Raw genomic sequence first — 11,883 nt, forward strand, 5'->3', positions numbered from 1 at the left:
CCCTCCCTCGTCTTCTCGCCGCACAGGGAAGTTTGGCACCGCTCCGTCCTCCCCCCTTGACCAGCGTCCTCGCCGGTACCGCCCCGTCGTGGTGTCTCATCGGCGGCGCTGTGCGGCATTTATGGGCGGCGCTGTGCAAGCTCACCGGCGCCGCGAAGCTCCACTGCTCCCCTTTCCCTCGCGCGCCTATAAAAGGGCCGCCCCGAGCCCCTCCTTCCCCGCACCGGCCTCGGCCATTCCTCTACTCCCTCGTCCGAGCTCAATCCGTGGAAAAGCCGCCACCATCGTCTTCCTCCCCGGTGAGCCATCCCTCTCTTCTCCCTGCCCCTCTGTTGGTCCATCAAGCGATTGCTTGGGCCCCCTAGCTTCGCCACACCGCCACGGACGCAGTACACCACTCCCCCACCCCGATTGCTCGCCCAGAGCTCACCGACGGCAACCCCGCCGCGAAGCTCCGTCGCCTCCCCGCGGACAGCCCCCTCCCGGCCCCCCTAGCCAAATTGAGCCCACCTCTAGGCTCGCCAGCCCCTCCCCGTGCTAAGGCACCTGCGCATTGTCCAAGAACCGAGCCACTGGCGGCGAATCGCCGCCGAGCCCACCGGTGGCCGGGTCCTCCCCGCGGACGGCCGGTTCGTCCCTCCATCAAACCGCTGACACCGTTCTCTCCCCCTTCCGCTCTCTCTAGCGTGTGGGCCCCGCGACGACGCTGTCTCCCTCGCGCGCCCGCGCCGTCCCCTGCCCTGGGCCACAACTGGGCCGGTGCACTCGCGCCCGCGCGCGTTCTGCGCTCAGTTGGGCCAGTTTCCCCCCCACGGCCCACCGAAGGCTTAATTCCTTTTTCTTTTCTTTTTTTCAGCCTTTTCCCCTTAATTAGTACTTCCCATTATTTTATGCACCAAAAATTATCAAAAATGATTTCTAAGGTCACATGCAATAATGATGTTAGAAAATGACACACTAAAATTTGTAAACCACTGTTGATGTATTGTTTTATTGCCTGTTTTCCTAGAAGAAGCGGGGACCGTTGATCCGGAACCCGTAGCCTCGGAAGAGGGACCGGAGCCCGAACTTCTGGAAGTAGATCTTCTGTGCCAGGAAAGCTTCGACGAAGGCAAGTCCATCCTTCCCTTGATGCATAAATTACCTATTCTCTCTACCACTGCCTAGGCCGGGAATCATGGGGGAATATTGCATTGTGAGTGAGAGATGGCCCGCATTAACACATACATTCTGGATATGAAATGTGGATTGGGAAGAAGGGCAATGTGCTTCTCCAAATAAAACCTCTTTTTGAAAAGTTATGCGATGAAGGGTACTCACCCTCATCACCTTGGGAGTGGGATGATCAAGGACTCCCTGGTTTAGGGGAGGGCCTAAGGTGTTGGCTCAGCTAGTTTAAGCGTGAGCAGAAGGATTGTCCCCTCATATAAGGACCGGCTTGTCATTTTCACTACCTGTACTCCTTTATCGTACAACCACTCGAGACTGTGGGCAGTCACTCAATCCAAACTCGTGCGGTCCAACCCCAGGGTTAAGAAGGCTGGGGAGCACCGGGAGGATAAGGAGGGGGAAAGTTTTGTCCGGTTTGGACATGGTGGTGGCCTGACTCCTTCCGGATAACCGTTAAGGTTAGGACGTACGAGTAAGGAAAGAGATCCGGCATTCGGGTCTCGCAACGGTGAGATCGCAGAAACCGGGCTAGTGGGTAAAGTGTACCCCTCTGCGCAGAGTTGAAACCTATTCGAATAGTCCGTGTCCACTGGTATGGACGAGTCTGGTATGGTATGGCAATTAGAGTTTTTCCTATGAGTTTGATAAAAAGGGAACTATGTGGTTAAATGGGTGTGGAGAAAGAAACTAAGGCCACGGGAGCGGGAAGCTCAGTGGTGGTTGAGTTTTGATTACTTTTAAGACTATGGGAAAACCTTTCAGCACTTGCCTTTCTCTAAGAAAATGATGAGTGACTTCAACTACACCAAATAAAGCATGTATATCATAGGTCTCTTTCTCTTTACGGGAGCGGGGTGGGCTTGCGGAATACCTAGTGTATTCACCCAGATTTATTTATGTTTTTCAGCACCCGAAGACTTCTTCTCTGCTATGCTTGATTGAGGGGGGCTGTGTCTGCACCCAGTTCTACCTGTGGCTTGGGCTAGTATATTTTCCTACTGCGCTTCTTAATTTGGCTCTCTCGAGCTTGTACCCCGGTATTGTAATAACCTTTATATAAACTCTGTACTATTTGAAGTAAGAAATGTGTTTACTAGCCTCCTAGGACTAGTACTTGTTTCACATTTGAGTCCCAAAGGATCGGGACGCTTCAGGTGGTATCAGAGCCATAGGACTGGCCGTAGGTCGCAGCCCTGACCCTAAAACTGGCCCTAAAAAGAAAATACCTCTTACCCCAAGAAAAGTTTTCTCTCCTCTCCCCCGATTTTAACAAGACCCTTCTTTTCCTATTCCAGATGGAAGACTCTCTGGCCATTAGGACATTCTACTGCTCAGAGGTGGAAGGGTTCCCACATCTCTTGCGAAGTTGTGCGCTTCGCATGGGAATCCGCAAGAAGACGGAATACATCTGGATGGAGTATATCGAGGGCGGAATGGAGAAATGCTCTATGGCAGTCTACCTGGGAGAGAGCCGAAACTATCCAAACCATCCTTCCTTCCAAGTCACTTTTACCGGATACCGGTTCCCAGATACTTGCCAAAATGTTGCCCGAACAACCCTCCGTCAACTGTGCCAGAACTACAACAAAGTGATCTTTGAAACCCCCCTTCGCTACTTTCCACCCAGCAACAAGAATACCCCCACCTGGAGGAAAAGACTTCAGGCCCTGTCAGGAGGAGATCCTATTGAGGATGATCCCACCATCGTCTACATGGCTGGATACCTTCACACCCTCGATAACCAATATGATGACCTCACCCTCCACTGCACCTCCCTAACCTCCCGGGTGGAAAGCCTGGAGCAAAAAGTCAGGGAACTTTCAGGGGAAAAGGCGTCCCTTCAAGAGAGCCTCTCAATAGCTGAAGGCGAAGAAACCAATACCCGTGAAGCTTACCGCACCCTAAAAATAGACTATGACAAGAAACTGAAGAAGCTCGCCCCAGCAAGAAAAATCCGCAAGAAGACCAAAAGCCAAGGATGTCAGACTGAGCAGAAGGAAGGAAACCCTCCAACCCTACCCCCTGCCGGGTTAAGGGACTCGTCCGACACCGAGGAGATATCCCTGGCCAGCCTTGATGACCTTCTCAAGGAATTCGGGGACACTTTAGAGAAGGAGTTCGGGAGTACCCTAGATAGGACTCGTGTGTGATGAACGTATGGTAGCAGTGTGCTATGTTGTAATGGCTGGATGTAATGAATAAAATAACTAGTTAAAAAAATGGCATGTGCATGATAGTGACTCTTTTCCCATGGCAGATGGCTTCAGATAAAACCACGCCTACCGCCTCCGGGATTGGAGCAAGACTTCCTCTAGGAGCTGAAGGAGAGGCTGGCGGAGAAGGGGGTGAGACCCACCTCCCCGCACCTCCGGAACTACCACTAGACCTAGCCCAAGTTCTAGCCAATCAAACCCCACTCATTGAAGTCCTCACTCGAAGTCTGGAAAACCAGCGCCCAGGTGGTGGAAGGCCACAAGACAGGATGGGAGAATTTTTGAGACTCAAGCCTCCCACGTTCGCGGGGTCCAGCAATCCCCTCGATGCAGATGACTGGCTTCGCACGATCAAGAGGAAGTTGGAAGCCATCGGATGCCCCGAAAATCAGCGTGTTCAACTGGCAGCTCATCAGCTTTCAGGAATGGCTTTAGCATGGTGGGACACTTTCAGTGAAGCCGTCAGAGATGCTACCTGGGCAGAATTCGAAGAAGCCTTCCGTGAGCACCACGTACCCAGGGGATAGTTCAACTCAAGGAGGATGAATTCCGGGAGCTAACTCAAGGCGGGAGAACAGTCAGTGAGTATGTGCACAAGTTCACAGAGCTGGCCCGCTACGCGCCTGAGGATGTCAGCACCGAGTCTAGAAAGATCGCCCGTTTCCTGAGAGGATTAAGACCCGAGCTTAAGACCATCCTCGCCAGCCAAGACTTCCACAGCTTCTCTCACCTCTCCAACAAAGCTATCCAAGTGGAGAGGGCAAAAGAGGAAGAAAAAGGGCACCTCAAGAGGAAATTCCAAGTTCTCCGAGCTCAACAGCAAGAACGTCACCAGAGAGCTCGACCCTTTGGGCTTCCACCCAGGGGACCAAGCTTCAATAAACCATCTGGACCCACCCCATCGCGCTACAGTCAGCAGAGTCAGAGCTCCCTTCAGGCACCCTCCGTTGCAAGCAATCAACCGCCAGCAAACGCCTGTTGGCACTGCGGAGACCCCAGTCACTTCAAGAACAACTGCCCTCAGTTGAAGGCACCCGGACCGACCTACTCCAACTCGGTGAATGGCCCCAAGATTCCCTCGGCACCTACCTCCAAGGCACCTCCTTCCAACAGCCAGCAGAGCAGGACTCAGTACCAGGGCAGGGCCCGAGTCAACCACGTCGACGCTCAAGAAGCCCAGCAAGCCCCGGGAGTAGTGCTCGGTGAGTTCCTTGTTGAATTTACTCCCGCTACTGTGCTTTTTGATTCGGGAGCATCCCATTCTTTTATAGCCGCTAAGTTTGTGGAAAAACATGGCATTCCCTCTACACCCCTAGTTGTCCCCTTGGTCACCCGAACCCCGGGATCAGACCTCCTGTGCAAACTCAGGTGCTCTCAAGTCAGAATTCTTTTAAGTGGGATAGTGTTCCTGGCAGACTTAACCATCTTGCCATCCCAAGGGATTGATGTGATACTAGGAATGGATTGGCTAGCTAAGCACAAAGGTATCATCAGCTGCGCAAGCAAAACTGTTCTTCTCACAGATCACCAAGGAAAGGCAGTTTCCTGTCAAGCCCAGCCGCCAGTAAACGATCCGATGATGTTCAATCTGGCAACAGAAAACATGTCTGTAATCGAAGAGTTTGAGGATGTATTTCCGGAAGAGTTGCCCGGGATGCCACCAGAAAGAGGAGTAGAGTTCTATATAGATCTCCTTCCTGGCACTGCGCCCATCGCAAAGAGACCATACCGCATGGCTCCCACAGAGTTAGCAGAATTAAAACTCCAAATTGCAGAGCTGCAACAAAAAGGGTACATCCGTCCCAGTTCGTCTCCCTGGGGAGCACCCATTCTTTTCGTTACTAAAAAGGATGGAAGTATGAGAATGTGTATTGATTATCGATCCTTGAATGAAGTTACGATCAAGAATAAGTACCCTCTCCCTCGGATCGATGACCTCTTCGACCAACTACAGAGAGCCAAATACTTCTCCAAGATAGACCTCAGGTCAGGGTATCTCCAACTGAGAATCAAGGAAGCAGACATTCAGAAGACTGCATTCGTCACCAGATACGGGCAATATGAATTCACAGTGATGCTGTTTGGGCTAACAAACACACCCGCCTTTTTCATGAACCTCATGAATAAGGTATTTATGGAGGAATTGGACAAGTTTGTCGTAGTCTTCATAGACGACATCCTCATTTATTCCAAGAATCGTAAGGACCATGAGCGTCACCTCCGAATCGTCCTCGGAAGACTCAGAGCACATCAACTCTATGCTAAACTCAGCAAGTGTGAGTTCTGGTTAGAGAAGATAGCTTTCCTGGGGCATATCTTGACTACAGGAGGGATAGAAGTGGACCCATCCAAGGTAGAAGCCGTTTCAAATTGGAAACAACCATCCAACGTCAGTGAGGTACGAAGCTTTCTGGGAATGGCAGGGTATTACCGCCGCTTTATCAAGGGATTCTCCAGCATAGCAAAACCTATGACCGAACTTCTCAAAAAGGACAATAAGTTTGTGTGGACCCCCAAATGTGAGGAAAGTTTCCAGATCATCAAGGAAAAGCTTACAACCGCACCAGTTTTGACATTGCTAGATATACACCAGGATTTTGTCATCTTCTGTGATGCTTCCAAGCAAGGCTTAGGGTGTGTCTTGATGCAAAATGAGAAAGTTATTGCTTATGCATCCCGCTTACTCAAGCCACACGAGCAGAACTACCCTACCCACGACCTGGAATTGGCAGCCATAGTGCACGCCCTAAAAATATGGAGGCATTATCTGATCGGGAACAAATGCCACATCTTCACTGATCACAAGAGTCTAAAATACATCTTCACGCAACCGGACCTCAACCTCCGTCAAAGAAGATGGCTTGAATTGATCAAGGATTATGACCTCGAAATCCACTACCACCCCAGGAAGGCCAATGTGGTAGCAGACGCCCTCAGCCGAAAACCTTTCGGGATTAAAGGAACCAACTTTCTAGAAGATTGGAAGAAAGAATCAGCTCGGCTAAATGCATGTCTGGGAGACAACGGTAGCCTGGAAGTCAAGCCTAATCTAGAAGATCTCATATGCAAGGCTCAACACCTGGACGCAGAAACAGCCAGACTTATGGAAGGAGCTCGCAAGGAGCAACTTCCGAACCTTAGGACAGATGAACAAGGAGTCCTCTGGTTCAAGAACCGCCTGTGTGTACTAGTGGGAGAGGCACGGGAAACCTTGCTCAATGAAGCCCACAACTCAGCTTACTCCATCCACCCAGGAACCACCAAAATGTACCTAGACCTCAAAGCCAGATACTGGTGGAAAGGGATGAAGAAGGAAATAGCACAGTATGTGGCCCGGTGTGACACCTGTCAGCGAACAAAGGCCGAACATCAGAAGCCTGCAGGCCTACTTCAACCCCTCCCAGTACCTGAATGGAAGTGGGAAGAAATAGGCATGGATTTCGTGACCGGACTGCCCCGAACCCAGAAAGGAAATGATTCCATATGGGTAATAATCGATCGTCTCACCAAGGTGGCCCACTTCGTTCCAGTAAAGACCACTTTTGGAGGAGCCGCCCTTGCCCGATTATACCTTAAAGAGATAGTCAGGCTCCATGGCATTCCGCGGAAGATAGTATCAGATAGAGGAACGCAGTTCACTTCAAAATTTTGGAAAGGCCTCCAGCAAGCAATGGGCACCAAGCTAGATTTCAGCACCGCTTACCACCCCCAGTCAGATGGTCAAACGGAAAGAGTCAACAAGATCCTCGAAGATTTGCTAAGAGCCTGTGTGCTAACATTCGATAGGGATTGGGAGTCCAGTTTGCCGTACGCTGAATTCTTGTACAACAACAGCCATCAGGCCAGCATTAAAATGTCACCATTCGAAGCACTGTATGGAAGAAAATGCCAGACTCCCCTAATGTGGTCCAATGTAGGGGAAAGGACACTAAAAGGACCCAACTTTGTTAAAGAAGCCGAAGAGAAAGTCGCTTTGATCCGCAGGAGGTTACTTGAAGCTCAGAGTCGACAGAAGAGTTACGCAGACAACCGACGAAGGGAACTCAGATTTGAGGAAGGAGATTTCGTTTATCTCAAGGTCTCCCCGATGTGTGGTGTTAAAAGGTTCCAAATGAAAGGAAAACTGGCACCACGTTTCGTCGGTCCCTACCCCGTCATTTCCAAATGCCTAAAGGTGCCAGAAACCCACATCGAGGCAGATGCAATTCAGATTCAAAAGGATCTACAGTACCGAGAAAAGCTAGTGAAGATTCTCGACTCAGCAGTCAGAAGGACCCGCAACTCAGAAGTGAAACTCTGTAAGGTTCAGTGGAGCAGAGATGGAGAAGAGGAAGCCACCTGGGAAAGTGAGGACTCTCTGAGGAAGGAATACCCTTACCTTTTCTCGAGCCCCGTCTGAATCTCGAGGGCGAGATTCCTTTAAGTGGGGTAGGTTTGTAACATCCCAAAAATCCTAACCTAGGTTGGAAACCCTAAACTACCCCTCTCCTTTTTTTTCATCCTCTAATTCCAAGAACTCCCTTAGATTTTCTTTCATCATATGCATATACCTTGTTTGATCACAAGCACCTCACTTAGATTTTATTCTTCAGCACCTAAGATTATCTATTAAGATTAATTGTTCAAAAGAAAAAGATATAAAAATGGATAAAGGAATTAGAAAACAAAAAGAAAAAGAGAAAAGCCCTCCCCCCTCTGCTGGGCTGAATCCAGCCCATGCCGCGGCCACTCTCCCCACCCCTCGCGCCCGCGACTCCCTTCCCCGGCCCATTTCCGGCCTGCTCCCGCGCGCGCGCGCCAGCCTGCCCTGTGCTCTCTCTCTCTCACTGACGAGCCGTCCCCACCCGTCAGCCACCCCATTCCTCGCCTCGCTCGCGATCACTCCCACTGGCAGTGTGGCCCCGCTTGTCAGCCGCTCGTCGTCTTCCCCGCCGTCCCTTCATCGCGGTCACCTCCGGCCATCGCCTCCGTTCCCTCCCCCGTCTTCTCGCCGCACAGGGAAGTTTGGCACCGCTCCGTCCTCCCCCCCTTGACTAGCGTCCTCGCCGGTACCGCCCCGCTGTGGTGTCTCATCGGCGGCGCTGTGCGACATTTATGGGCGGCGCTGTGCAAGCTCACCGGCGCCGTGAAGCTCCACCGCTCCCCTTTCCCTCGCGCGCCTATAAAAGGGCCGCCTCGAGCCCCTCCTTCCCCGCACCGGCCTCGGCCATTCCTCTCCTCCCTCGTCCGAGCTCAATCCGTGGAAAAGCCACCGCCATCGTCTTCCTCCCCGGTGAGCCATCCCTCTCTTCTCCCTGCCCCTCTGTTGGTCCATCAAGCGATTGCTTGGGCCCCCTAGCTTCGCCACACCGCCACGGATGCAGTACACCACTCCCCCACCCCGATTGCTCGCCCAGAGCTCACCGACGGCAACCCCGCCGCGAAGCTCCGCCGCCTCCCCGCAGACAGCCCCCTCCCAGCCCCCCTAGCCAAATTGTGGCGGAACTGCCCGAATTATTCCGACTTAAGTGCCTAAGCCCTGCCTTAGAGGCTAGACCACACTTAAATGGGAATAACCCGTCAATCCCTCGGATCTAGTCCGACACGGCCACTGACAGGATCAAGTACCACAAGCTCACTCGATGGTGAGTCACAGAGCAAATACAATAAAGCATAAAACCATACATGTCACAATGTTAAATTATTACATCACCATCATCATCATCGGAGTTTTTGCAAAAGTACCCATCATTGTTCGAAGTGCAGCGGAATAAAACTAACGATAATTAAACGGAGAGATGGGGAAGCCTGTCCCATCACTCCTCATGCTCCTCCTCAGCCGAGGCAGGGTCCCACTCGACAGTCCAACCCGGTGGCAGGGTGGTCGGCCAAGTAATCCCAGCAACCATCTCCTCCAGAGAACCTGTAAAAAATTATGCCACAAGCAAGGCTGAGTATACTAATACTCAGCTAGACTTACCCGGTGTGAGGAGTCTACTCCTCTACCTCTAGACATGCAGCTGTTTGGCTGTGGGGTTTGGTTGCCAAAAGCACTAGCTGAGTTTCTAAATCAAGATTTTAACTTAATCAAAGTTAAGTGTGACTCTCTTAAGGCTAAAAGTGGACTATCTACTCATACATGGTAGCAAGCATCATTAACAGTCAACATCTTATCTCAACTCATCATACTTCCACTTATTACTCAATGCAGTACAATGGATCAAGCAGTCTCATTAGCTGCGAGAAGCAGACGATTCGAATCGAGTTTTTATCCTTGCAAGGTAAACCTAAACACACGACATGCAGGGGCACTCCGTCCCCACACACATCAACCGTCCCCATCGATTCCCCGTCAGCAGATCAGGGCTCACCGCCTTGGCGTACAATGCCTCACTGACCCCGACTGGCCGTCGTGCAGTGACCGCACTTGTACCCACCATAACCGGAATGGGAGACCTCGTCTCAGGTCGCGTGAGGGGTAAAGTCCACTGCCAGGTTCAATCAGGTACTAGGCTTACCGATTTACCATATTTCTCGGCATGTGCTTAGTACATTCAAACGCTTGACACAGGTATTCGCACGTTAATCCTTATTCCATTTTCCATCTCGTAAACAACGCATCCCCATGGATCCGTGTCCACAGACCATCATTATTCTGTTATCAAAGTGGATACAATCAATTCCTGTCCTCGCGCGAGTGCTAGAAAAATCACTCGACTTCTACCGAGATCCCTAATTATTAAAGCAGCTACTCGACCTAGCATACTAGTATCCATCTCAAAAAGGATTCCTGAGATCATGCAACTAGGGTTTCAACCAACTCCTACACTTAAGTGCACAATACAAGCCTACAATCATTAAGTGTAGTAAAATAGCATATAAAACAGGTTATGCATAAACCGGGGCTTGCCTTCCAAAGCAGTGGCAGGCAGGTCCTCTGGTGCAGGCTCGGGTGCTGGATCTGGGGCTACCTCCTGAGCAGCTCCTTGCTCCGGCACGAGGATGTACTCTCCGTCAGCAAGATTACAGTCTATCGAAATGCAATGAACATGTATGTCATGATTATGCACGATTTAATAACATTATGCAAAAGAAACGAAGTCGAGAAGTAACTTAGGGTTTTCTTAGTTATGCGGGGCTTCTAGTGGTACATAGATAGACTTATTACTCTTTGGACTTAGGTTTTCCTTTAGGACAACATATTGGTTTGGTATTGCTTTGATATATTTTTGTGGATAGCAAATAAAGTTTTTTTTAGGGACAACCTTTATTCATATCTTTTATTTCTCTTCCCTTAATTTCCATTTAGGTTTTCTAGGGTAGGTTTGAACTACAACAGGGTTTTAATAATTTCCAAAAATTCTGTAAAAATTACAGTGGGTTGTCACTGGCTATTTTAGCTTGTTTTAAGAATTTGAGGCTTAAGGTATAAAAGTTAGGCCTTAAACAAAAATAACAAAAGTTAGGCAAAAAGGGGCACTTTACACTACACCTCCTAGTTAGGGGTAGGCTCTGTCCTAAAGGTTATTTTTGTTGGCATCCTCTGATAATAATAGGTCTTTGTGCTAAAAATCACAGGAAACTAAGGGGTGGTTATTTAGTTATGATTTTCTCAAGTTTAATGTCAAAAAGGCACTTTCTGCTACATTATTACTTGAAAAATGTCAAACAGCAGATTTCTTATTTTTCCTAAGTTCTTTCTAATAAAACAATAGTTATCCCAAGGGTGGGGGTGTTTTTACCTTGGGGTCATTTTTGTAGAATTTTTCTAAGTTTCACTTGTTTTATTAAAATAAAAGAGATCTTAATTATTTCACACTAAAACAGGGTATGATATATTTTTCTAGTGAACTACATAAACTAAGTATCTTAACAAAAATAGGGGTGCCCTCTGGTTCATTAATTAAGTTGCATTTTCTATTTTCCTCATCTTTAAGCATATTTTAGAATAAAGGGCAAAACTAACTTAAATGGAGTGGACAGAGGTGCTTAACATTTTTAACTAGGTCAGTAGGTAGATAATAACTTCTCTAAATTTTCCTAACCTTAGTCAAATAGCCTAACTATTTTTCTTACTATCATTTAGCTTTTGGCCAAAGTTAACATTAAATCAGAACTTTTAAGTTTTCCACAGCATCAAGGGGTTTTATATTTTTCCTAAATAGGTTACATGATTTAGAGTCTGGCAAAATTGGTTTGACCAAAATTGGATAAACCAAACAGAAGTTATGGGTTTTTAAAGTTTCTGTTTGAATTTAAATTAGGTTTTAATTAAGTTTTCCTGGAAACACAGTTTGCGCCGAGGCCCCTGGGTTTAAAACAATTCAAACCTCGCAGATCTACCCTTAAGGCACTATTCACTTGAGTCTCTGACCTTTCGCTTAACCCCCTGGGTTTCTCTCCCTCTCACCCGCAGTCCCTCCTTCAACTGAAACAGTAGCCGCGGGAAAGAAAAGGGTGGCGCGGCTTACCGGCGGCGAGGGAGGTCCGGCGAAGTGTAGGGTTGGCTCGGGGAGGGTCC

The sequence above is a fragment of the Zea mays genome, chromosome 8 (assembly GCF_902167145.1).
Source record: "Zea mays cultivar B73 chromosome 8, Zm-B73-REFERENCE-NAM-5.0, whole genome shotgun sequence".
NCBI lineage: Eukaryota > Viridiplantae > Streptophyta > Magnoliopsida > Poales > Poaceae > Zea > Zea mays.